We start from the raw sequence: 24,485 nt of genomic DNA on the forward strand, positions 1-24,485 counted from the left end.
CTTCTAGTATGTAAAACCATTGCGTTTCTTAAACTCATTTCAGAATTTGATTCCCTTAACCAAAGGGGAGGGTGCTGTAGGAATAGTTCTATGATCTTCTCAGCAATGCCTGTTTTTAGGGAAGCAAAAAAGGCAGGGGTTGTGTAAAATATAGGTAAGCTTTTAATTTAACGAGTTTGCAGTGGAATTGTTTCTTTCACAATTTTGTATTTGGATCCCGTGACCTAAAAACGCCGGCTGCATACCTGAAGCACCTCAAGCCTTGAGGCCCCTCCTGTGGTTCCTCCAGCTGCTGTCCCCTGTGAGCACAGCTGGCTGCCCGGCGTTGGGCGCTGCCCCCGTCGACGCCGTCAGCAGGCACGGGAACGGGCGTCTGCGATGCCGGCTCTGGAATCACATGTGACAAACTCCGCCGGGGTCCAGCTGAATGAGTTTGTGGTGCTGTAAAATTCCACAGCTCCGCTGGCGAAAGCCTGGCGGGCTCGGCGCGGTGTGCAGCGTGGTCGCGGCGCTGCCCTCGTACTCGTGCTGTTGGTGATCCCGCTCCTCGGGTGTCGCAAGCGGTGTAGCTCCATGAACTTGCCTGGCTCTCTGCCACCGCGCCCACTGTCTGGTTCATGGCGTTCAGCGCTTAAGAAGCGTAAACCAAATGCTTCTCCCTAGCTCTGGTGAATGTAAGGGGGGAGAGAGGGGTGCCCCCAGTCTCTGGAGTGATACTGGTCGAGCGGTCACCCTTTCTGCATGAAATCCAGCATGGCTGGATTTGGCCAGAAGAAGCTGCTACTTAAAAACACTTTGAGCTGCATTACAGAAGCCACCGTGGTCATTAAGATGGCACTGATTATCTGGATCATTTCTGGAAACCTCAGCTGCAAAACGGCTTCTGGTAGATGCTCCTGAGCCTTTCCCCTGGCAGCTGGGTATCTCTTGGCGTGATGCGGGGTGCTGGAGGAGACGGAGGCCGGGCCCGCTGGGCTCGGCAGCGTGGCGGAGGGGCCGCAATGACTGACAGGCTGCCCTGGCTCAGTTATCACAGTGCTGATGCTGTCTCTTGTAAAGGTACAGTACTGTGATAACTGAAGGATGGCAGCCATCTGAGCTTCACGGGGACCCTCGCTGCGCCCCGGGGACAGGCGGGCTGATGCGTGTGCAGCGCAGCGTCTGCTGAAGTGGAGTGTCCTCGTTTAAATGTACCCCTTTGCAAGAAAACGTTATTTGAATAAAATATACTTTTTGAGAGTTTGCCTGTTAAATGACTGTTTTGCCTTGGAAGATCTTCCAGAAATGCCGTGCTTTGGAAATCTTCAGGAATGGTCCAGAAAGGATCTGGTACAGAATGTTCGGGGTTGGAAGGGACCTCTGTGGGTCATCTAGTCCAACCCTCCTGCCGAAGCAGGGTCACAGAAGAGCAGAGGAGTGGGTCACTGAGTAATGCTGGGTACCAGAACAAACAGGAATGACTGTAGCAATGCTGAAAACAAAGCCCTTTTTGGGTACTTTTAATACTTCTTCTTACAGATGCCACAGGCTTGGCTAACTATTCTCCGGACTCGTTCTCTGTACATCTCAGTACACGGGAATTGGTGGTGGGACACCGGTTGCGCCACAGTCCGGCCAGCACGGTAGGGTGATGCAGTGGGTTGTTAGTGGTGCGGCTGGCACAGCCCCTGGCAGGGTTTGCTTGGGGCTCCTCCACCCCGCTGCGTGGGAGACGGCGAATTTCCCGGGTAGTTTCTGTACCAGCTTCATCAAAATACCTAGAAAGGCGGAGGTTTTTCAGGGAGCCCGCTCTCGGCTGGAGCCGCTGCCTGATTTTTGTGCCATGTGAATGAAGTCGTGCTGGGGGCTGGGGGTTTCTCTGTCCCTGCTTGGGGGGCTCCGGAGGGTGCAGGGGTGCGGGGCTGGGCTGCAGTGCTGGGAGGCAACGGCAGAGGGGCCCCGCGGGCCGGGCTGTGCTGGGGAGCGTGAAATCCGAGGGATTTTTTGCATAAAATGAGCAGAGACACACGCAGGCACGTTATTTCGGTGCCTGTTCCCCAGATTCCCCCCCCTTGGAAGAACTGCACGGCCCTCAGGCTGTGGAGGCTGATGCAGCAGTTTCCAGAGGTCATGATTTATTCTTGATGCCGATGTTAAGCGTTGGTCATTAACCCAGCGGTGTTTAGAAAACTCTTCCTTCTGGTCTGGGTGATTCATGACTGTCCAGGGCTTTGCCCCGTGCTTCCCTGCACGGCCCCAGCGGCTGCTCGCTGCTCCGGGGAGAGGACGGGGATTAACTCAACCAGCAGTCTGCTCCAAGATGGCAATTAGATGGTTTGCTATTTCTCTAATCTTCTTTACTGGAAGGCGTTTGTGCCAGAGCGTGCTGCTGGCTGTGTCTGTGGGCCCAGACGAGGTCAGTGCTGTACAGCCGTGATGGAACATTTTGCCAGTGTGCGTCATTTAAACGGGGGAAATTATTACTGGTGTTATGATAGCAGCTTGAGTCTGTCTCTGGAGGAGGACTCTATTGTCTAGAAACTCAGCAAATGATAAAAAAGATACCCTGCTACCAAGAGTTTAAGTTCTAGATAGATTAAAATCTGAGCAGAGTCAACTCTCGGCTTCCTTTCCACCTCCTTCCGAAGCCGGCAGGGACCCCTTGACCTGGGTAGGAATACGGTCATCCCGAAAAGGAGAGGTGGCCATCTCCCGCGGTGCAGCGGCTGTAGCCGGCCCCGGCTGCACGACAGCAAAACGCCTGCGCTCCTCTTTCACGTGCCGTGCCACGCTCCCACTCCAGCTACAGGATGAACTGGAGAAGAGGGGCTGTGGGATCCCGGGGGAGGGCGCGTTCGTAGGCATGGGGTGGCCGGGGCTGGGTTTTTTCTTTTTTTGGCTATTTCGCCTGTCGTCTCAGGAGCCAGCGGGTGCTCGGGGAACGTGCGTCCCCTTTCCTGGGAGAAAGGCGGGTGGCTGGAGCTGGGAGTAGCGTGGTGTTCAGCCAGGTTCTCCGGTGCTGCCCCGAGGACAGCTCTGGGTGTTCACTGATGACCACAGTCGGGGCGCTGACTCATGCTGGAAACCAAAAAGTTCTTGTCCTTCCCACGGGAAGCAAGATAACTGCTCAGAGGCAGACCCAAGGTTTGCTGTGGACCAGGTCCAAGGAATAGGGTTCCTCACCTACCGAGCCTTGGGTCAGATTTGAGGGTTAATGACTAACCCGGCTCGTTTCGTGGGACGTGCAGCAAAGCCGCTCGCTGCGTTCTGCAGCACACGTTGAGTGCTGGTGAAAGACAGTGAAGAGCCTGCTCGCATGCCATGTGCCTCTGGCTTCGGATTGTGACTCTCGTTTCCTGTTATAACAAGCGCAGCTTCGAGCTCTGGCATGGGACAGGAACTGAAACGCTGTCTCTGCCTGAAAACAACACCTCTCCGATCAGATTTGCTGGGAGCCTTTATCTCCCTCTCTCGCTCAGCGGACGTAGAGTCCACCTCTTTTTCCTGTAGCTTCCTACTGATACCGTAACGGGACAGACTTTTTATAAATACCGGTGGGTTTGCTACGTCTAAATATTGCTACACACCAACAATGCCACTATCAAGTCTTTTTTGGCAGTGGAGCACTTCCTCCCACGAACCGTGTTGAAGCAAGATGTAAACAACGTGCATGCAGCGATACATCACATCACTCTCTGCTCAGAAAAGGAGGTGTCTGAGGACCATCCGCTTTCTGATAAAACCGTCTGTAATTTATGGGTTTGATCCCAAGGCAAGGCAGTTTACTTGTGACACGTCTCGGCTGTCATTCCAGATGGATTTGTGCTAACCCGGTGGCTCTCAGGCTCTTTCTTCAGGAAAGTCCCTTTTCCCATCTGGAGGTCGTCGCCTTCCCACCCACGTTTCGCATGAGAAGAACAGCAGTTCTGCTCCTGCGACGTCTCCTTGAGGCTGCAGACAGCAACGGCTGTTCCCTTCCTGGCTCTCATCCACAAGTCATCCTTTTAAGGGTCGAAGTTTCTGCTCCGAGCAAGCCGGCCAGCTGCTATCGGCTTCTGACAACAGCGGGATGAAAGACTGTCATTGTCTGCTAGCGCTCAGCCTTGACACCAGGTGAAGATGTTGCCTTTCCCCAGAATGCTTTTTTTGAAAAATGTGACTTCTGTTACTGTTCGGTGTGAGGCATCGGTACCAAAGAGCCTTGGTTTACTTGTACTAAAGTAAAAAGGATCCTTCCTAACAGAGCTGCAAGCAGGCAGTCGTCATTTCAAAGTCCAGCAGTGCCCCGTATGAATCAGACTGCATTTTAATTACTGTTCCTTCAAATCGTCTCCGGCTAGCGCAGAGCACTTGAACTCTACTCCAGGCCTTCTTGATTAAACATCTTTACAAATCAAGTAGATTAATTGTCCCGATATGTTCAAATATTAGATGTAGCAGAGTGTAACTTGGGTTTAGGTCAGGTTAAGCAGTTTCTGAATGTGAGCCTGGAGGTGTTGGACAAAGTGGAACGAAACAACCAAGTTGCTGAAGACTCTGGTGAAGTCTGTTTCTGTGGTCAGATACATCACCAGCTCAGCCCTGCGACGTTACTTTTCTTCAGGTGCAGAGGCATCTTCTTGGCATGCCAGCTCCAAAACCTGCTCAGTTAGAGCACCCCGCCTGCAAAATTTCATGAGCTTAATGAGAATTCAGCATTATTCATTCACTAGAAATACGCTCAGCTCAACTGTGGCAGCAATTTCCCTCTCTTTGTGTAAAATCTGATGGATGTGTTGGTGCTGCATTCCTGCTCTCGCTGTGCTCAGTGGAGTGCTGTGATTGCGTTCTCGCTCCTGTTTCCAGGTGAGGGGCTCCTTTGTCCTTTTCCACTCGGTGCAAACGCTGTGCAGTAACGTGGCAGTTACACGTGCCTGTTAATGGGAGAAGTAGTCCCTAGGAGTACTGGGTGAACAGAGAATGACATAATCGTTTCTCTTTTCTGCATAAAATATTTCTGCCTGTGTCTCATGTTTTGGAGGTAGCTACTTGCTGAGTTGTTGGATAATGTGTAAACCCCGCGTTTTCTGTCAGTAGCTTGATTCACTAAGGGAAACTGTGACTTTGATTGATGTCTGATTGGGGACAAAAATACTCATCAGGAACTGAGTGTTTCAGTGTGGGACGGTATCAAAGTTACTACTATCATTTCTGTATTCAGGCAGATGATAAAGTCAAGATTGTGCAACTTGGTATGTTAATTTGCTCTTCATAACATTTCACAGGAGCAGGAGAGGGGCATGGATCTATCTGTGGATTAATATACTCTTGCACCAGATCACACGTGTCTGTTGGGCTAATGTTACAAGCTTTCTGGGACCAAACACTGCTGGAGCCAGAGGAGAGACCGCTGTTCACTCCAAAGAGCTGTGGCTCAGACCCGTACTGCAGATCACAGGTGAAGTTCTGGTCCTAATCTCAATTTCCCCACCGACTTCAAGAGGACAAGAGCTGTGCTTAGCCTGGGTTTTCTGATACACAGGGATGCTCGTCTGACACTGGAAAAAGCCTCCTTCAACTGCAGCAGGAAACAGGAAAAACAAGAGTGTGAGGACTGGAGCATCTCTCCTGCGAGGAAAGGCTGAGGGAGCTGGGCTTGTTCAGCCTGGAGAAGAGAAGGCTGAGAGGGGACCTTAGAAATGCCTCTAAATATCTGCAGGGTGGGGGTCAGGAGGATGGGGCCAGACTCTTTCCAGTGGTGCCCAGCGACAGGACAAGGGGCAACGGGCACAAACTGGAGCATGGGAAGTTCCAGCTGAACCCGAGGAAGAACTTCCTCCCTCTGAGGGTGACAGAGCCCTGGCCCAGGCTGCCCAGAGGGGCTGTGGAGTCTCCTTCTCTGGAGATACTCAAGACCTGCCTGGACGCGGTGCTGTGCAGCCTGCTCTGGGTGACCCTGCTTGGGCAGGGGGTTGGGCTGGGTGACCCACAGAGGGCCCTTCCAACCCCGAACATTCTGTGATTCTGTGAGGGAAACAGCTCTTTGGCTGGTTCCCTGGATCCTCTGAAATCAGGCACTGCAGCCTCAACCATAGCTCAAGACGTGTCAGTCCCCAGTGCTGTGCACGCACCGGTCTCCTTAAATTCAGGCAAACTCATTAAGGTTTGGTGCTGGGGCGCTGCTGGTCGGTGCTGCCTGGGGAGCACAGCAGCTACGGCGTGGCAGCTTGTGGGGTTGGAGGGGTGGAGAGGGCAGGTGGTTGTCAGTGCTCCCGCTGCCACAGTCTGCTGCCTCCTCCCCACAGTGAATGGGAGAGCTTGCTGTCGGCTGCCCTCCATTTCAATTAACTCCAGAAGCAGGCAAGGTACACTGAATAATTCAGGAGAGATGTGTTTAAACATTTGCACGTGTTTCATATTCCTCCTGCCTAAAAATAAGTCTGTGAGAGAGCAAATGATTCCTGTTTGAGGTGTTGGTGGATGGACAACAGAGCCGTGGACCCCATCCCGACACCGTTGTGTTGCTCCACCCGAGAAGACACCATCCGTGGGTCCCATCCTTGCCGCTTGCCTCGGGCTGGCAGTGGTCAAAAGTTGAAGGAAAGGAGTCGAGGGCTGCGAGCACAAGAGCAGCACCAGCACCGGCAGTTTTGGTCGGGCAGTAGCCAAGAGCTCGTAGCCAAGGGCCCTGGACAAAGGGCTGGTGAGGAGTAGGCAAGGTCAGTAACAGGTCTGAACATCAGCAGTTTTAGTTGTTACTCTCAAGTTCCAGGGGTAACTGTTTTTCGGAACTGGGAGTCTCACCTCTTGTGGTTATTGAGGAGAGAGAGCATGACTTTAACAAAAACACACAAGCAAAAATGTGAACACACAGATGCCCTTTAGGATCAGCATTTTGGAGCGCCAGAGCAGAAGTGATTCTTCCAGAGGGAAGTCGAGGAGGAGGACTCGGTACCTTTCCCGTGGAAGCACACTGGAAAAGGCCGTGCCGGTTCAGGTGGGCACAGATCAGCAGAGACGACGTGAGAGGCTCCATGACGATGTTTCTGATGTGTGCCTAGGATTACCTGCTGATTTGGTGTATTTCATAGACAGGTGATTTCCTTCAGTGTGTTGGCTTCACGTTCCCAGAGTGATAAAAAGTCACGTGTGTGTAAAACTTCCACCCGGTGCAGAACAGCAACATCTCAAGGCAGCATGTGATGCCACCCCTCCAGCACCCAAAGCCTTGCTGCATTCTGATTTGAAATGCAGTGCTCCAGGGGACTCTGGAAATTAAAATTTCCAGAGGCTTATTGCTAATGAAGCCTAATTAATTTTGGACGTAAATGTGATATGCTGCTGCAGTTGCATTTGCATCCCCATTAAAGGAAGACTCCTTTTAACCAGAGTTCACGGTGGGTGTTTTATCTGAAAATTATTAGAGGAACACAGTATCTATTTAGTTCCTTCTTAGGTTAAGGATTTTTCAGTTTTTCACCCCTTTAACTCAGCCAAGTTAAAGAAAATGCACCACAGCCTTTTAAAGCAATTGCATGAAATACAGCATGTTTCACTTGAGGGGAAATGTGGAAAAACAGAGTTGCGTAAAATGGGAGAAAAATCCTACACTGCTTTTCACCTCCATAGGCTTCATGGAGTGAAAGGGCAACATCAGCTGTTTTCACCAGATTTTGTGTGGTGACCTGAATGCTCTCGGGACATTGGAACCCCATAGCCAACGACATCCAAATGCACCGTGACAAGCGTCCTCTCACTGCAAACCATGCCATTGAAACGCAACCCAGGGTGACCGGGACCAGCCTGAACCTCACCTTCCTCTGTCTCTGAGATCGCTGGCGTCCTTTTTTCTCTTTCCCTACACCTTCACAGCAGCCACGCGGTCCTGCCAAACCCACGGTGTACAGGGGTCAGCAGCACAGCAGGATAAAGGCGAAGCCTGGGGCGCTGAGCTCCTGATGCTGATATTGCTCATCTTTAATGGACTTTAAAAGTCCCCATTTCTCCAGATTTGGAGTTTTTTTGCCATCCTGCTAGTATTGCTGAACCCTCTGTGCCACTACGAGCAACACCCTTCCTGGAAACATGACCTTAGCGATCTCTCTATGACAGAGGGAGGGAGAATATGGCAAACACCACATAAAAAGGCTGCTTTATAACACAGACCAAGGAAATGTAGTTTCCAAAAGTGTTCATGAGAAAAACAGCAGCAACAGAATGTGCCTTGGAAGTTGTCCAAGCGGGGCTGTGTATCCCAGCTGCTTGCAATTTGTTAAAGATTTTAGAAATGCTGCGTGCCCCGGGTTATGCGTGTTCTGAGAGAGACAGGGGCACCCGGCCTCAGAGGCTGGACACTGACCTGAGGAATGCCCCCAGCCGTGTAAACAAGCTCCGTGATCTGCGGGCCACGAGCAACGTGAATCAGTGTTCCGTATCGTTATGGAAAGGCGAACGGTTTGGTGACAAACGTGGCATTCCCAATCCTAAACCATTTAATTATTGCTCTGGTTGCAGTCACTGCTCTGCTTCGTCCTTCCCCATCAGCACACCCACCTCCAGGTCCAGTTAGCGCTAGACTTGCCCTTGTAAAAGCCAACTGTTGCCCATACAGCTTTTTCTGGGTTTTTTATATATATATATATATATGTATATACATATACACATATAGATACACGGAGCTTGTAGATAGGCAAATACATCTAGCTCTAGTGGTGTGGCTGGCAGGCAGCCAGGCAGCAAGTGGGTACCTCTGCGCCGTGCCAGCACCAAACTCATCCTTCTGGAGAGAGCCACGCTGGAAAGCAGATGAGCTGAAGAAAATGCACTTGACGTTCTGGGCAATATTGATTTGTCTTTGCCTATTTTGTCAGTCTGCTTGAAGCACAATAAAAATGCTCACCGAATGAGTCTGACCTCAGCGGAGGGGGAATCAGAAGTGGGATTTGGAGCCGGCCACCACCATCACCACCACCACCACGATCACCACCACCACCACGATCACCACCACCACCGCACTGCTCCATTACGTCTCAGAGCAGCGATGGCTGAGACAAGAAAGCAGATTCAAGCTGCGCTGGTTGCAGTGTGCCCCGGCTACAGGCACTGGTGTAACTCCAACCTTTGCAGCTGCTCTGCAGCTCTTTACACAAACCCAGCTTCTGCTTCACAACAAGCGAACATATGGTATGTTTTTCAGCAGAGAAATCTGGAAAAAAAAATGCAAATAATACTGATGGCTCAGTTTGTTAAGCAGGCAACGAAGAACCAGAAAGCTGGCGATGGGAAAAACCAGACGATGAAGGCAAGCAGCAACACGAACACGCCTGACGCAGGACTGAGATGCGGTGGCAGCATCTCCGCGTTCCCAGGCTTGGAGCAAAGCGGGCGAACTCCAGCCCCCCGGGCAGGGAAGTCGGGAAATGGAGCTACGTGTTACATCTCCTACACGCCGCTCTGCCAGCTCGCTTCAGCCCAGCGCAGGAAATCCCCCCGCAGCTTGGCTTTCAGCAGCCGCTGCCACGGCACCCTCAGAACAAGGGCTGCTTTGGAGTGACAAAATTCAGTCCCTTTTTTGCAAAGTAAATTCAGACTAACGACGTGAAGTACCTCTCCTTCCCTAAACTGAGATTATTGGAAACCTCACTTGGCTGAAAAAAAAGGGGTCGAACACCATAGTTAGAAGCAGTTAATTATGAAGAAGCAATTCACGCATTCCAGATGTCTCAAAATAAATCCTCTCAGTTGCTTTTCCAAGCAGAGACGAGCCCTCTGAAAACAGTGTCACAAACACGTTTTCACGCATGTTCTGTGAGCACAGGAAGTCGAAGATAAATTCAGCAACAGATCAGATGAAAGAACTTGTGCACTTGCGTATCTATTTATACAGCTCCCGTGGCAAGTCCCACCCCAGCGCTGCCGTATCCGGGGGCCTCGCAGTCTCTAAGATGCCGCGTGGTGATGGGGTGCAGTGCTGGCCACTTCGGCCGTGGGGAGACCCGAGGGTGCAGGGTCGCAACGCCCAGCTGATGGGCACCCGACGCGTGGTTTGGAGCATCTAAGGGTGCTGCTGCGTGATGCCCTTCGCCTGGCCCGGCCATGCTGCTTGATAGCCTGCTGCTCCTGCTCCTCCCGGCCCAGCGGCCCGGCTGCTCCCCGTGCTCTGGTCGCAGGGTGGACCAAACCCGGCATGGGTCCAGCTGAGAACGGCTTCTGCTCTCTGTGTTAGAAAAAACAGCTCTGAATGGCAGAACTCAGAGGGTTGTCATCAGCGGCGCTGAGTCTAGTTGGAGGCTGGTGACAAGTGGTGTCCCTCAGGGGTCAGTACTGGGCCCAGTCTTGTTTAACTTCTTCATCAACGACCTGGATGAAGAGTTAGAATGTACCCTCAGCAAGTTTGCTGATGACACCAAACTGGGAGGTGTGGTAGATACACCAGAAGGCTGTGCTGCCATTCAGCGTGACCTGGATAGGCTGGAAAGCTGGGCAGAGAGGAACCTGATGAGGTTCAACAAGGGCAAGTGCAGGGTCCTGCACCTGGGGAGGAACAACCTCATGCACCAGTACAGGCTTGGGGTGGACCTGCTGGAGAGCAGCTCTGCGGAGAGGGACCTGGGTGTCCTGGTGGACGACAGGTTAACCATGAGCCAGCAGTGTGCCCTGGCTGCCAAGAAAGCCAATGGGATCCTGGGGTGCATCAAGAAGAGTGTGGCCAGCAGGACGAGGGAGGTTCTCCTTCCCCTCTACACTGCCCTGGTGAGGCCTCATCTGGAGTACTGTGTCCAGTTCTGGGCTCCCCAGTTCAAGAAGGATGAAGAGCTACTGGAGAGAGTCCAGCGGAGGGCTACAAGGATGGTGAGGGGACTGGAGCATCTTCACTACGAGGAGAGGTTGAGGGAACTGGGCTTGTTCAGCCTGAAGAAGAGAAGGCTGCGAGGGGACCTTAGAAATGCCTACAAATATCTGAAGGGTTGGGTGTCAGGAGGATGGGGCCAAGCTCTTTTCAGTGGTGCCCAGTGACAGGACAAGGGGCAATGGGCACAAACTGAGGCACAGGAAGTTCTGTCTGAACATGAGGAGGAACTTCTTCCCTCTGAGGGTGACGGAGCCCTGGCCCAGGCTGCCCAGGGAGGTTGTGGAGTCTCCTTCTCTGGAGATATTCAAGACCCGCCTGGACAAGATCCTGTGCAGCCTGCTGTAGGTGACCCTGCTTCGGCAGGGGGGTTGGACTAGATGACCCACAGAGGTCCCTTCCAACCCCTACTATTCTGTGATTCTGTGATTCTGTGATTCTGTGATTCTGTGAGTGAAAAGATGAGTTTTGTCAATCTTGAGGAAAAACGCTTGACTCGCTCTCCTTTGTAACCGGCACTTTTTTTCCTGAGATAAAATGTTTTTCTTCTGGGGGAAAAATAAATAATTTAAAAGATAAATTCTAATTTGAGCAGCGCTGAACATAGCCTGACACTCTGGTGAAGCATACAAAAGCACAGAGAATTTTTCTCAGAATATTTTCTAATACTATGACAGCTTCAGGAACTGCTGACGTTGAAAGTCAGCGGCCCCTTTTACTCATTGCACGGCGCCTCTGACTTTGTTACCTCTTCCTGATTTTTGCCAGCACGCATGAGAAGAACTAGGCTCCAGAAGCACTGCCAGGAACAAATCAATGACAAACTGAAACCACTTAGATAGTGTTAAATCATATTTATGTAAAGGTCCTGTCAGTCCCAAGCTGGTGGCATCAGCGATTTAAAGCACTCTGCTGTATGCAGGGCCCCTCACTGTACCTTGAAATGCCATGAAAATAAAGCTTTCTAAACATTTATACTGTTTAAAGTAGCGTGAAAGTGTCACCGTTTCAGAGGCAAAGGTGAAGTTTGGCTTCTGGAAGCTTAAAAATCAAACTTCAGAGCAGGTAAGTGAGGGATAATTTGCGCATCCATCCCTATCCCTTATTTCGAGAAGGCTGCAAGAGAGAATTTGGTTGAATTTAGTCTGATTTTTAATTCACCAATATCAAGACAGTAAACTCTAGCCATCTGCATTTTGCCTTTTTTTTTTGGTGGATGATATCGGTGCATCCTAGAAGTTGCAAACGAAAGAAGTACGTAAGATACAAAATAATTCTTCTGACCTGTCACTGCACCCCAGTACAGTACTTAGAGTGGAAAGAAACACTTCTTTTGTATCACAGGGCTCTTCTGCAGCTCTTCGCAAGCCCAGTCTCTTAATAAGCCAGAGAATGTATTTGGCTACAAATACAGGGGATTCATTCCATAGAGAAAACTACTTTAAAGGTTTTAATACAAAATTACATCCTTTCCATAGGATGGTATGTTGTGGTAAAGGCAGATCGTTTGGGGGATAGGTTGGAAATCCTCCACTGTTATTAACATAGTTCTTGGAGTAATTTTTAGAAGCACATTGACTTCATCCCAGTTACGTATCGCAGAACAACTGGTAGAAAGCAGCAGACACCAGTGTCCCGGAGCTGAGGAGAAAAAGCTCACGTTGCAGGCAGGGCTAGGAGACTGAACACGCGATTTCTGTAAGTGCCATACGAGCTCAGCCCCATGCTTTAAAGCGAGGTGTGTGAGCATGTCAGAGTTTAATTCTCACTGAAGGACGTGGCCTTTGGGAGCCGGGGTCATTCCTAGACATGGGTTTGGGCTCTGGGCACCGATTTAGATGGAGGCAGAGGCGAAGCTGGTCTCCCCTGAGCTGCTGCAGCCACGAGCAGCCCCAGGCTAAGCCCCTTATGCAATCCTTCCGTCACAGCCACCTCCTCGGCTCTGCTTTGATTTGCTCTGAGCTTTGGGGTTTAAGGACGTTCGCAGCACCAGTTGCTGTGCTGGGAAGCGAGCCCTGCCTGTAAAGCATAAATAATAAAGATTTGGTACGTTACTGGGCATGAAAGCCCACCAAGAAAAAATGGTTTTATCACTATAAAGGCAAAGCCATGGTAAGGGCTAGCAAGAATGGGAGCTCGGCAATGGAAGCACAGCCTCGGCAAGCAGATCACGGGGGACAGGGAACACAAAAGCAAGAAAAGGTCAGGCTCGAGAGCCGTGGCACGGCCACGTGCGTCTGTAGGGTTTGAGCTCTCTGCTTCGGACCTCAGGCTCTTTTCTAACCCGAGTGAAGATTGCCAGAGCACTGGAAATGGGGTGAGACCTCAGTGCTTTCCCGCACGCTCACAGGGCGCAGTTAATCCAGACCCAACGATGCCACGTGGCTGGGGAAAAAGGTTAACAGGGTGCAAAAACGCCCGAAATACGCTCCGCTGGTTCCCTGGCTGCTATGGAAACAGGTGGGGAAGGGCCGGCTCGTTTCCTCTTGGGCAAGGGGGAAAAAAAAAATCAATGACTGTCTATCTTTCATTTGTAAACTACAAGCGCCCGGAGATGAACACACGTGTGCTCAAATGCTGTCAGCCTCCCGTTTGGGTTGTTTCACAGAATCACAGAATCACAGCATGGCAGGGGTTGGAAGGGACCTCTGTGGATCATCTAGTCCAGCCCCCTGCCGAAGCAGAGTCACCCAGAGCAGGCTGCACAGGACCTCGTCCAGGAGGGTCTTGAATATCTCCAGAAAAAGGAAGATCCACCAGCGAGACCTGGACAGGCTGGAGAGTTGGCCCAGAGGAACCTGATGAAGTCCAACCAGGGCAAGTGCAGGGTCCTGCGCCTGGGGAGGACCAACCCCACGCACCAGTACAGGCTGGGGCTGATCTGCTGGAGAGCAGCTCTGCGGAGAGGGACCTGGGTGTCCTGGTGGACAACAGGCTGACCATGAGCCAGCAGCGTGCCCTGGCTGCCAAGAAGGCCAATGGCATCCTGGGGTGCATCAAGAGGAGTGTGGGCAGCAGGTCGAGGGAGGTTCTCCTCCCCCTCTGCTCTGCCCTGGTGAGGCCCCATCTGCAGTGCTGTGTCCAGTGCTGGGCTCCCCAGTTCAAGAAAGATGAGGAGCTGCTGGAGAGAGTCCAGTGGAGGGCTACGAGGATGAGGAGGGGCCTGGAGCATCTCTCCTACGAGGAGAGGCTGAGGGAGCTGGGCTTGTTCAGCCTGGAGAAGAGAAGGCTGAGAGGGGACCTTAGAAATGCTTATGAATATCTTAAGGGTGGTTTCCTAGAGAATAGGTTCAAAACCGGGCCTGGCTAAGGCGCGAAGGAGGTGAGGCGGGAGCTGTGCCGGCAGGGAGCTGGCAGCCGCTGTGTAACGGCACCGGGGCTCGCGCGCCCGCGTGCTGCCGTGCGTGAGAAGCCCTCGACAGAAAGATGTTATCGCTGTGCTCCGATTAGCCTGAATTACGTGAAATTACCATTGCGTCGAAAGGGGGCACGTTTACTAGGGCTTTTTTTAAAAATTTTTACTTTTAATGAGCAATTCGGCTGCGAGGACAAATCCCCCAGCAGGCAGCAGCAGATTGTCTCTTCTCTCAGCAGAAAATGCCAAATACGTGTGCGTGTGTGGGACGGGATGGGGGGGGGGAGATCGTTTTATTGAAGTGAATCATTTTCTTACTGGTATTACTTCCACTTGTGCCGTTTCCTGTGACTTTTTGACAAAAGTCTGAAACCGCAACGAAGAAACCGGTTTCTTTTCTGCGCGGACGGGAGAAGCGCGCGCGTCTCCTCGTTTCGCTGTCAACACCGAGCTGTCGACGCCGCCTCATGCGCCTCTGCCTGAGGCCGGAGAGAGGGTTTTAGGAGGTTTTCTTTCAAGCCGATCCTCAGCCCGCACCAGGCCGGGACGAGAGCTATGGGCTCTGGGGTGGCGAAGGCAACCCCGCGGCTCCAGCGGTGCCACAAGATGTCGGCTGAGGCGTTTTTAGGCGCCCGCTGTCCGAGCTGAGGGTGCGGACCCCAGCGCTGGCAGCCCGCTGAAGGCTTCCCCTCACACACGCCAGGAGAAAGATCCATTTTAGCCGCCCCCCCGCTCCCTGCTTTCTCCCTGACCGGGCTCCGGGCACCCTAAGGGCCCGACCCGCCCCTTCCCCTCAGCGCCTCCCGCCGCCATCACGCCCTCAGCCCCTGAAGCGGCCGCGGCGAGGCGCCACCCCCGGGCGGGCCCGGCCCCGCGCATGCGCAGTGCGCGGCCGCCGCCGCCGTACCGGGACCGCCGCCCTGCCGCCACCGAGCGCCCCGCGGGCTTCGCTCTCGCACGCACCGGGCTGGGTCGGGCCGAGCCCCGCCGGGCCGCGGCTGAGCGGCACGGCCCACCCCCCCCCCCGCACCCCCACCCAGCGACGGAAGCGGTGAGTGGGGCCGGAGCGGGGGTCCCATGCTCTCCTCCCCGCCCCGGTCGGGGCCCGGGGCTGAGGGGAGCCGGGGAAGGCGGTGCGGGTGGCGGGCGCTTCCCCCTGAGGGAGGCTCCCGAGATGGCCGGCGGCCCGGGGCTTCCTCCGGCGGCGGCAGCGTCGGCCGCTTCCCGGGCTGAGTGCGGCGGCCAGGCCCGGGGCGTTGCGGTGTCGCCGGGTTTGGGGCCGGGGCAGGGCGGGCAGCGCCGGGCCGGGGTTTTCGGGGCCGCGTTGCAGCCGGCGGCGGGCGCTGAGGCGGGGGAGGCCGCGCTCTGGTGACAGGAGAAAGCGGAATGGAAGAACTCCGGTTCTGCCCGCCGGTGGGAACGGGCGAAGTTAGAAACTACCGGGGCTCGGCCCCCGCCGTGAGGCCTCGGCGGGCTCTGCGGGTGGGGTCGCTTGGGGGTCCTGCTGCCTTGGCGCTTGTCTGTGGATAAAGGGCTTGGAAAAATTAATTGGGTCCGGCTGTTGGTCCAGCGTCTCTTCCTCCGTTGGGGACGGTTTTTGGCCGCCCTTCAGCCCCACGCTGTCGGTGCTCCTTCCCCTGGGGCCGGTGGCGGGTGTCGTGCGGGCAGCTCACCCCTGGGTCGGGTACCGATCACCCCAGCCGACGACGGAGCAGGTAACCCGGCTGCTGGCGAGCTGTGCCTGCTGACCGCCTTCTCCAGGCACCTAGAAATATGATTCTGCTGTGCATCTGTGTGTGTGGAAACCATCGCTGTGTCGCTTGGATAATCGTGTGGAGTTGGGGTTTTCAAAATCCATACAGAAAGCTCATCCGTGAGGAGAACTGGGACATGGAAGCCTGAAGCGCGTCAACGCTGCTGCTAACCGCGTAGGTTGATGGCAGAAGGACGACATGGCAGGCGCTCGGCGTGGCGGGAGAGGCTGGACCCGGCTCTGTTTAAACAACCATGGGGTCTGTGCTGCGAAGGCGGGTGGGGTGGTGCTGGGGAAGCGAGCGGCTACCGGGGTGGCCGCGCTGCCGGGTTAGAGATGGGGTATACAGGGTGTGTGTTCAGGCACAGAGACCCGGAGCGTGGATAGGTGCAGTGCAAGAAAGTGGTGGTTTTGGTTTTTTTTTTTTTGTTGGTAGTTGTTCTTTTGGGGGGAGATGGAAATAATTCAAAGCTGCGTTGGTGTTTAAACTTAATTCCGGCTAGCCCAATTTAACTCTCGCTCATAGAAGATTCTCTGCAATTTCCTTCTTGATCGGAGTGTAGTACGTTGGTGCCGTTTTATTCACGGCTGCTGAAGCTCAGTGTTGGGTTCAGTTTTGGCCATATATGGGGAGCGGTAGGCATTTCCTCCTGGCACTTGTTTTTAAAATGCGCAGGAAGTTGCACCTTGATCGGAGTTTGGGCTAGGTGACACGGACACAGGTGCTTTGAAATCCAGAGCCAGTGAAGGACATGCTGCTCGCGTCCGAGCAAACACCAGATCGCATCACGCTCTTGCTGTGGTGGTAAAAGTCAGTGAGCGCAGGTGGATTTTTACAGGCATTTTTGTCGGTACGTTTTTAGTGATTCATTATTTCTTAAATATCTTTCTTGTCTCAGTATCTGCCAGCTGTCTGCCCCAAAGCCCAGCGGAACAGGGCATAGACTATGCTCGTACAGAGCAAAACTGCAAACATTTGACCTTTGGGAAAGGTTAGGTGAAAAATTTGTAAAAATCCGGGACGAGTGGATTTAGATTTGCACAAGAATATAAGCACAGAACTGGAACAATTTTAAGTCTGTGAACTCCTGGAAGTCTCTGCACTACAAAAATATTTCAGAATTAAGCTCAGCTTGGCCTTTTTTGAGATGTAGATTCTGTAAATCTTGGACTGTTTGGGAATATACTGTTTCCATGTGTCCAAACTGACTTTACCTGTTTAATGAGTTTATTCAAAAAACAAACGGGAAGGAAGATCTGGAGAGAATGTCTAGTCCAAAAGCTTTGGAAAGCAAACCTGTATCAACTGCAAAGCAGAAAGCTGAGGTGTACCTGAGCAGTCTCTGGACAGACTCAGTGGGTACAATCAACATACCTTTTCAACTAATTTTTTTTGTAGTCAGAGTCTGCAATTTAAACTTTAGTTCTTTTACCTTACCTCTTGGGGGGTGGAAGTAATCCAGGGTTTTTGGTTGGAAGAATAAATGACACTAATTCAGTAAGTTGAGACGAACACTGCTGTCGTAGTTCAGTCTTGCAAATAAAAGACTGAATTCACAGAAACCAGCTTCCCTTTTTTGTGTAGAGGGGAAAAATCTTTCCGTTTTCGTAGCATCCTGACAGTGATGCCCACTGTTGCGGGCAGGAAGATGTCACCTCGTTCCTACCACGTACCTCCCCATCCTCCCTCGATTTGGAGGTGAAATGCCTTTTTCCCCTGCAGAACTGGCCTCGTGTTTCTTGGCACCTCGCTGCTGCCCGACTCGGTATGAGGAAGAGAGGTTCAAAATACAGCACAAACCCAAATGGAGAACCCTTGAATCTGTATGCGGTCGGGGCATGAATTGCACAAGAGCGAGCTGCTCTGTGTTTACGTAAAGAGGAAGGTGTTTGAATTGTTTTGAGAGGTTACGGCTTTTACAGATAAAACCAAACCCTAAAGACTGGCTTGTGTTTAGAGGTGAAAAGCATGGTTGTGAGAACCCATGAACCAGAAAGCATGCGGAGAAGCCGCGTTACGGAGAGGAGATTGAGTTGGGTCTTGGTTGCTGACTCGTCTCATGTCCAACAGTGGTTAAAAATGACAAAATGTTTTCTCCTGGTCGATAAACTGGCAATATTCCAGTTGTTCTTTTGTAGGCTGTCCAACAGTTTGCAATTTCTTAAAGATCGGGCATTCTTGCTGTAAATGCACTCAGAGTTGCTGTAGATCTCCAAAGCACTTAAAATGCAATTAGATTTCAGGTACTGGTAATGTCAAGCACTTGCCAAATTGATAGAAAATGGCTTTTACAGCTCAGCACATGGTTCAGTTAATACTCAGAGCCTGCTTTTTGCAAAGAAAGCTTTTTCGTGGGCTAATACTGCTCTCTTTTGCTGGTAGGGTGAGACAGATGTGCTTGAACCTTGTCAAGAAGGAAAGGGGATTCTCAAAAGAACAGCAGTTTGGGGTGTTTGGCAGCTAAATTGTTACTTCCATCTGTTGCTACAGTTTCTATACAATACATGAAGTGACACATTAGGGGGATTTGTCCTGCTCGCTGGCATGATGTCCTTAGCAGTGCTGTAGGTACCCTGTCCGGTACTTGTTTTCCCCATTCATCTGATCCTTCCAAAAAACTGAAACAATGCTAAAAAGTACTAGGTTACTGGAAAAAGAAGTTGGTGATGGTTCTCGTGGGCAAACTGGTTGCAATTTCTCTTGGTTCAAATTGGGGGGGGACGACACGGGATGGGACACACAAGTAAGGAAGTGTGATTTAGTGGTTTTAATTTCCTGGCCCGTTGAGAACAGGTGGATTTTTAAGGAACAGGTCCTGACATTTTCTTCATGCTGAAGTGCTTATAAAACTTCAGACAGTTTTTCTGGCTAGAATAATTCTCTTTTTCCCCTGAACTGGTTATATAAATGTAGAATAAGTTGCATAACTGACAGAAAAACTGGAAAAGCAGCTTCTACTTGGAAAAGTACAGTCTGTACCTCTCATATTGCATATCATTACCTTTTACCATCCCCTGACACTGTATGAGTTGTTTGATAAGTGACATGGATGCAGTTCTCTGCATGTTATCTGATTATGATTATATTTAAAACAGCTGGCACATAAAAATGATCTGTTAGATTCCCACCCCACCCCACCCCGCAGGGTGTGAAACATAAAATAGGAAACAAAGAATTGGAAGTCGATGGAAAAGTGGAGTATGTCTACATCATCCCGAACTAAGGAGTGAGGTAGTGGTGAAAGCCTGGGAAAAGTGAAATTGGGGTTTTGTTTGAGGAGGAACCTACCTGCAGAGTTAAGATTCTGAGCGAGTACAGTTACAGCTGCCAAAGAATAGGAAAATTGTTTGTGTTAGAGTAAGTGGCTTGGTGTTGCTATTGATTCTGCTTTGTCAGCAGTTCTGATAGTAAACAAACTGTCTTCCAGAAATACCAAGTCAGTGCTCTGCTGCAGCTATGGAGCTCCCAAAGTGGCAGCGAGAGCTTGCTAGTAAGGAACAAGGTTTTACAAGGCGACTGGCTTTAACAGACTCACCCGTTATAAAAGCACGTATCTGGTAGCTTTGCTTTATGGAGCGTTTTGAACTTCTACTCCTTTGAAGCTGGTCTGCTACATAAAGGAGGGTCTGCCGATAAACTGAATAAATGCAGTATTTAATGCTATATTCTCGTGACTTTTGAAGCATGCTCTTCTGGAAATGCTGCATTCCCTCCCCAGTCTCCAAAGGCTTAATTCCCTTTGAACACAAAATCGAAGTGACGACTGTTATTTGTACTTCCAGGAGAAAACTCCTAAAGGACAATTTACACACTCCTTGAACTGTGATATGGAAGCTCCCTTGTTTGCAGAGTGGAGATGAGAGAGGCCCTGGCTGTGGAGGCACCTGGATGTGAATATTGTGCAAGTTTTTAGCAGCTTTGGACAGCAGGTGCCCCTTCAAACTGTTTTTGAAGCGTTTTGTTCCCTGTCATTTCCAGCTGTACGAAGACTGAGCGGAGTCTGGGCTGCACCTCAGGTGGCCCAGCTGGAATTTAGCAGGGTATTGAAATGTATATTAGTGGTACTCTTAATAATTGCCCTTCAATCTGGCTCATATTCTGTCAAAATAACTTTGTTGGTCTTCCACTTCAAATCTTTTTAACTACTTAATTTTACTGGCTGGAAGTTGAGATTGAGGTAATACTGACTCATGCTGCTTTGAGCAGGTAAAAATTCCTGTTCCACCTAGGAGGTTGTACCTAGACCTGCTGCGAGCGCTGCGGTGCCTAAGGTTGTGCTGGAGACAGCAGTTCTGGGGAAAAAAAAAGAATCCTTAGCCTGTCATGTCAGGAGGAAGGACAGATCTAAGCCTTCTGCTTTTGTAGCTGGAGGAAAATGAAGCCAACTGTGCTAGATCTGTGACTTGCACCGGGGAGTGAGGGAGGAGAGGGAACACTTGCAAGAGATTTGTTTGTATGTGGACTCAGTTTTTCAGGAAATTAATTTGGCAGAAGGAACTTTTATACTTGTTCTGAGACACTAGCAGCACAAAGAGATACATTAAACATAACAAACTGTAAAAGCCTTGGCACTTGTACAGTCTAAATAGCTTCCTGTTGCTTGCCACTCATAAATACCTGTCTCTGCACTCCTGGGTTTTACCAGAGTATAATAACAAATTCAAAGCATTTTTTTTGTGGCTTTTTAAATGTTTGTTTTTGATAAAGCTGTATGAGTTTATCGGGCATTAGATGTTTAGGGGAAATGAAAAAAGTAGTCTAGTGGATTGGCTTTTTTGTCCCTAGGATGTCAAGCTCTGGCGTCTTAACTCAAGCTGGTGGCCTCCTGCATAGAAAGAAAGTGTGGCCACTCTCAGTGCTGAGGTTTTTGGTCAAGAACAACTATAAGCTGGCATTTGCAGTTATCTGTATATGGTTTTCTTGTACACTCAGTGTCTTTCGTGTTTACTGAAGATGCACAAGAAATAACCTTTCACTTCCTGAGCACTTCTGTATTTCACTTTTCCTCAAAGTATGGCAAAACAGAAGCTAATAATTTTGAAATTGCCAGAGCCCATCTATTTAGAGAGTTTAAAAGTTCAAAAGGTAACAGACAGTTAAATTGTCGAGCCTGACCTTTATGTTTCAGCCTCGGTTGTCACCGTTTACCGCTCCGTAACCTGTGCTGGAGCACTCTGCTCTGCAGGAGTTACCCTCTCCTCTGAAAACGGAAGGTTACAAGTTCACTCTTTACCTTTTTGCTTTTTTCCTGCTGTTGACTTGTGTTGCATTTGTATTAAACTATTTTTTTCCTTATTTGAATCTTCTACCCTCTCGTTCTTAAGCTGAAGGAAGAGAAAGGTGCGTTTGACTTCGTTATTGAAGTAGCAGATGCAATTCCAGAACTTAGCACTTGCTGCCTTCCGCTGTTTCTAATAGTGAAGTCCATTGGAGTGGTCTACAGGCTGTAATGGACACCGTGTTCCTCTGAAATGGTGTTCTAACCTCGTGAGTTTTCCAACTGTTTTTCTATTAGAAACATCGATGCCTGGCTCAGGCAGAGGATGGCTGAAATAGGTTTTATTTGACTGTTATGTATTGATTTTTAGAAAGTCTCTTAACTCTGTCCTCTAAAGACAGGGAATAGTCAAGGGTTCATCCAGATTCTAGAAAGTGCTTGTATGGTCAGAGAAAAGGAACCTGTCTGATCCCCATTTTTTTGTAGGTCATAACTGTTCATTGCCAAGAAAACTTCTACTTGTGTTTGTGCTGCTGCATCCCTGCCCTCAGGAAGGGAACGTGGAAGTTGTGATTGCTGATGGTACAGAACAAGCCCCCATAACCCGGTGAACGTGTTGTATCTGGATGTAAGTCACTAGTGCGAGCACTGCCAGCCAGGATTCGCAGGTGGAAGCCTTTGTCTTACTGCCAGCATCACCTAGAAAAAATTAGCTTGTGTTGTTTTATACCAGCACTTATTTTAGTAGTAATTCACAGAATCACAGAATGTTCGGGGTTGGCAGAGACCTCTGTGGGTCACCCAGTCCAACCCCCTGCTGAAGCAGGGTCACCCAGAGCAGGCTGCACAGCACCACATCCAGGAGGGGCTTGAATATCTCCAGAGAAGGAGACTCCACAGCCCCTCTGGGCAGCCTGGGCCAGTGCTTTGTCACCGTCAGAGTGAAGAAGTTCTTCCTCGGGTTCAGCTGGAACTTCCTGTGCTCCAGTTTGTGCCCATTGCTCCTTGTCCTGTCGCTGGGCACCACTGGAAAGAGTCTGGCTCCGTCCTCCTGACCCCCACCCTGCAGATATTTGTAGGCATTTCTAAGGTCCCCTCGCAGCCTTCTCTTCTCCAGGCTGAACAAGCCCAGCTCCCTCAGCCTTTCCTCGTAGGAGAGATGCTCCAGTCCCCTCCTCATCCTCATAGCCCTCCACTGGACTCTCTCCAGTAGCTCCTCATCTTTCTTGAAATGGGGAGCCCAGCACTGGACACAGCACTGCAGATGAGGCCTCCCCAGGGCAGAGCAGAGGGGGAGGAGAACCTCCCTCGCCCTGCTGCCCACACTCCTCCTCATGCACCCCAGGATCCCATTGGCCTTGTTGGCAGCCAGGGCACGCTGCTGGCTCATGGTCAACCTGTCGTCCACCAGGACACCCAGGTCCCTCTCCGCAGAGCTGCCCTCTAGCAGGTCCGCCCCAAGCCTGCACTAGTTCATGGTCATGAACACCTTTTTGTATGTGTGGAATAGGTTAATACAGGAGAGCATGGGTTTGATTTTGCTGTCCAAGCCACAGGTGGTAAGTGAAAGGACATATAGGCATAGCTGACTTAGAGCTTCATTTTTACAAAAGAACAGCTATCTTCTGTCAAGTTAAAAAAAAAAAAAGTCCTGCGGGTTTTACAGTCCTTTCAGCTTCCTGTACATGTGACTTACAACACGGCCAAGTTATGTCTGTATAAGCGAGATACATCGGCAAACAGAGGGCTCACTTTGCTTAAAAAAGGCACCTTTTAAATCCTGAGTACTCTGTATATGCCAGCACAGTCTTGAACAGCTAAAACATAAGATGCAGGTCGTGTTAGCTTGGCTGCCTGCAGATTAACTCTGCCCTTTAACTCTGCCCTTTGTTGGCGCTGACTGAAAGTTTACCTTGCAATGAAGGTATGTGGTATCTCCAGGTTTAATCACGCTCTGTTCTTACAAGTTTGCTGTCAAATTTAGGGAGGAGGTGAGCGGTGCTGCTGGGGTACCGGCCGTAGCAGATATCGGCAGCGCTGACTGCGGGCACTCCTGTTGTGGCATGTCACCCCTTCGGCTGAGCAGCCGGCGTGCGCTGATGGGTACCTGTTCCAGCTCGGAAGGCTTCTTCATCAGCTCCCTCCCCTGCTTTCCGCAGGGATGTGCAAACATGGACACTGTGCTGTGAAAGTCCTGCCTAAGAAACACCACTGTGCTTCTAAGTGGGAGCAGTTGAATTTCTTCATATAGCCCAACGTATACAGAATAGTTTTCCCTGGGGCTGACTTGCACCACAGCATATACCTATTGACGTGCTTTGTGCGTCATGAAGCATGCAGAGGAGCAGTTGTATAGAACCACCCTCTCGCTGTGTCTGCTTGGAGAATTAATTTTACGTGACGAGGGCAGGACCTGCCAACCTGTAAATCTATGGCAGGACTCAGCCTCCACAGGGAGAGAAACCTGCATCGTGCGTTACCTTCACCTCTGCTGTGCTGGCACAGCCTCGCTGCGTGCCTTGAGCTTGTTTCACGCTTTCTCTGATAAACAAATTCCTTGGGACTTTTTCAATGCATTGTATCTTTGTTACTTAACTGCTTGATAAAGTTTAATTAACAGTTACTGTAAACCACTGTGCTTGTTTGTGTACATATACACTGCTAACTCCCATTTGGCTTCAGAGTTCCGCACAAGCTCAGTTTCGTACAGACAAACTGGTGCGTATCAGCGAAGCTGAGTAATTACATAATGAACTTGATTTGTCCCAAGCTTTGTGGCAAGTTCAGCCTTGAAAACACAGCTGAGATGCAAACCGCTGTCTCTTCCTGATAATTTTGCTGAAGCTGGCAAAGACTTTTGTTAGAACTGCAACTTTTTTGCGCTGCTGGAAATAAGGTTTACCACACATTTCAGCTCACGTTTTTAAAGCAGTTTAATCAGTACCAGTTCTGCATTCAAGGCCGAGAAGGCGGCTTGCGCACAGGCACGCTGCCACTTGAGATGTGCCCTCCGCCGGGTGTTTGCTGCTCCCTTGCCAGCTGAACAGTGTGCACTTCCTTTTTTTTGCCAGCCAAGACTGGTAACCAGTAAAACCCGAACATCTTCACCAGGCTCTGCTGCCTGTACGAAGCATGTACGTCTGCTCACAGCCAAAGTCATTTTAGAAATGTTTTAGGGTACGTCCTGATGACTTAACTGTACTTTAAAAGGAAATCCTCTCTCTTAGATATGGTTTAGAAGTTTTTAAAAACTACTGGAGAGAGTCCAGGGGAGGGCTACGAGGATGATAAGGGCACTGGAGCCTCTCTCCTGTGAGGAAAGGCTGAGGGAGCTGGGCTTGTTCAGCCTGG

The 24,485-nt window shown here is 50.7% G+C and overlaps 1 protein-coding gene across 2 annotated transcripts in view; it reads left to right on the forward strand.

Moving 5' to 3' along the window:
- Positions 1-15,101: 15,101 nt before the first annotated feature.
- Positions 15,102-24,485, forward strand: part of JAK1 (Janus kinase 1) — a 64,687-nt gene continuing 55,303 nt past the window's right edge. Inside the window, exon 1 of one of the 2 annotated variants that reach the window (XM_075424297.1) lies at positions 15,102-15,213. The gene's annotated coding sequence lies outside the window, so the exon portion shown is untranslated. The remainder of the gene's footprint in view (positions 15,214-24,485) is intronic. The other variant, XM_075424299.1, reaches the window with a different exon arrangement.

This window comes from Opisthocomus hoazin, chromosome 6, assembly GCF_030867145.1.
Source record: "Opisthocomus hoazin isolate bOpiHoa1 chromosome 6, bOpiHoa1.hap1, whole genome shotgun sequence".
Lineage (NCBI taxonomy): Eukaryota > Metazoa > Chordata > Aves > Opisthocomiformes > Opisthocomidae > Opisthocomus > Opisthocomus hoazin.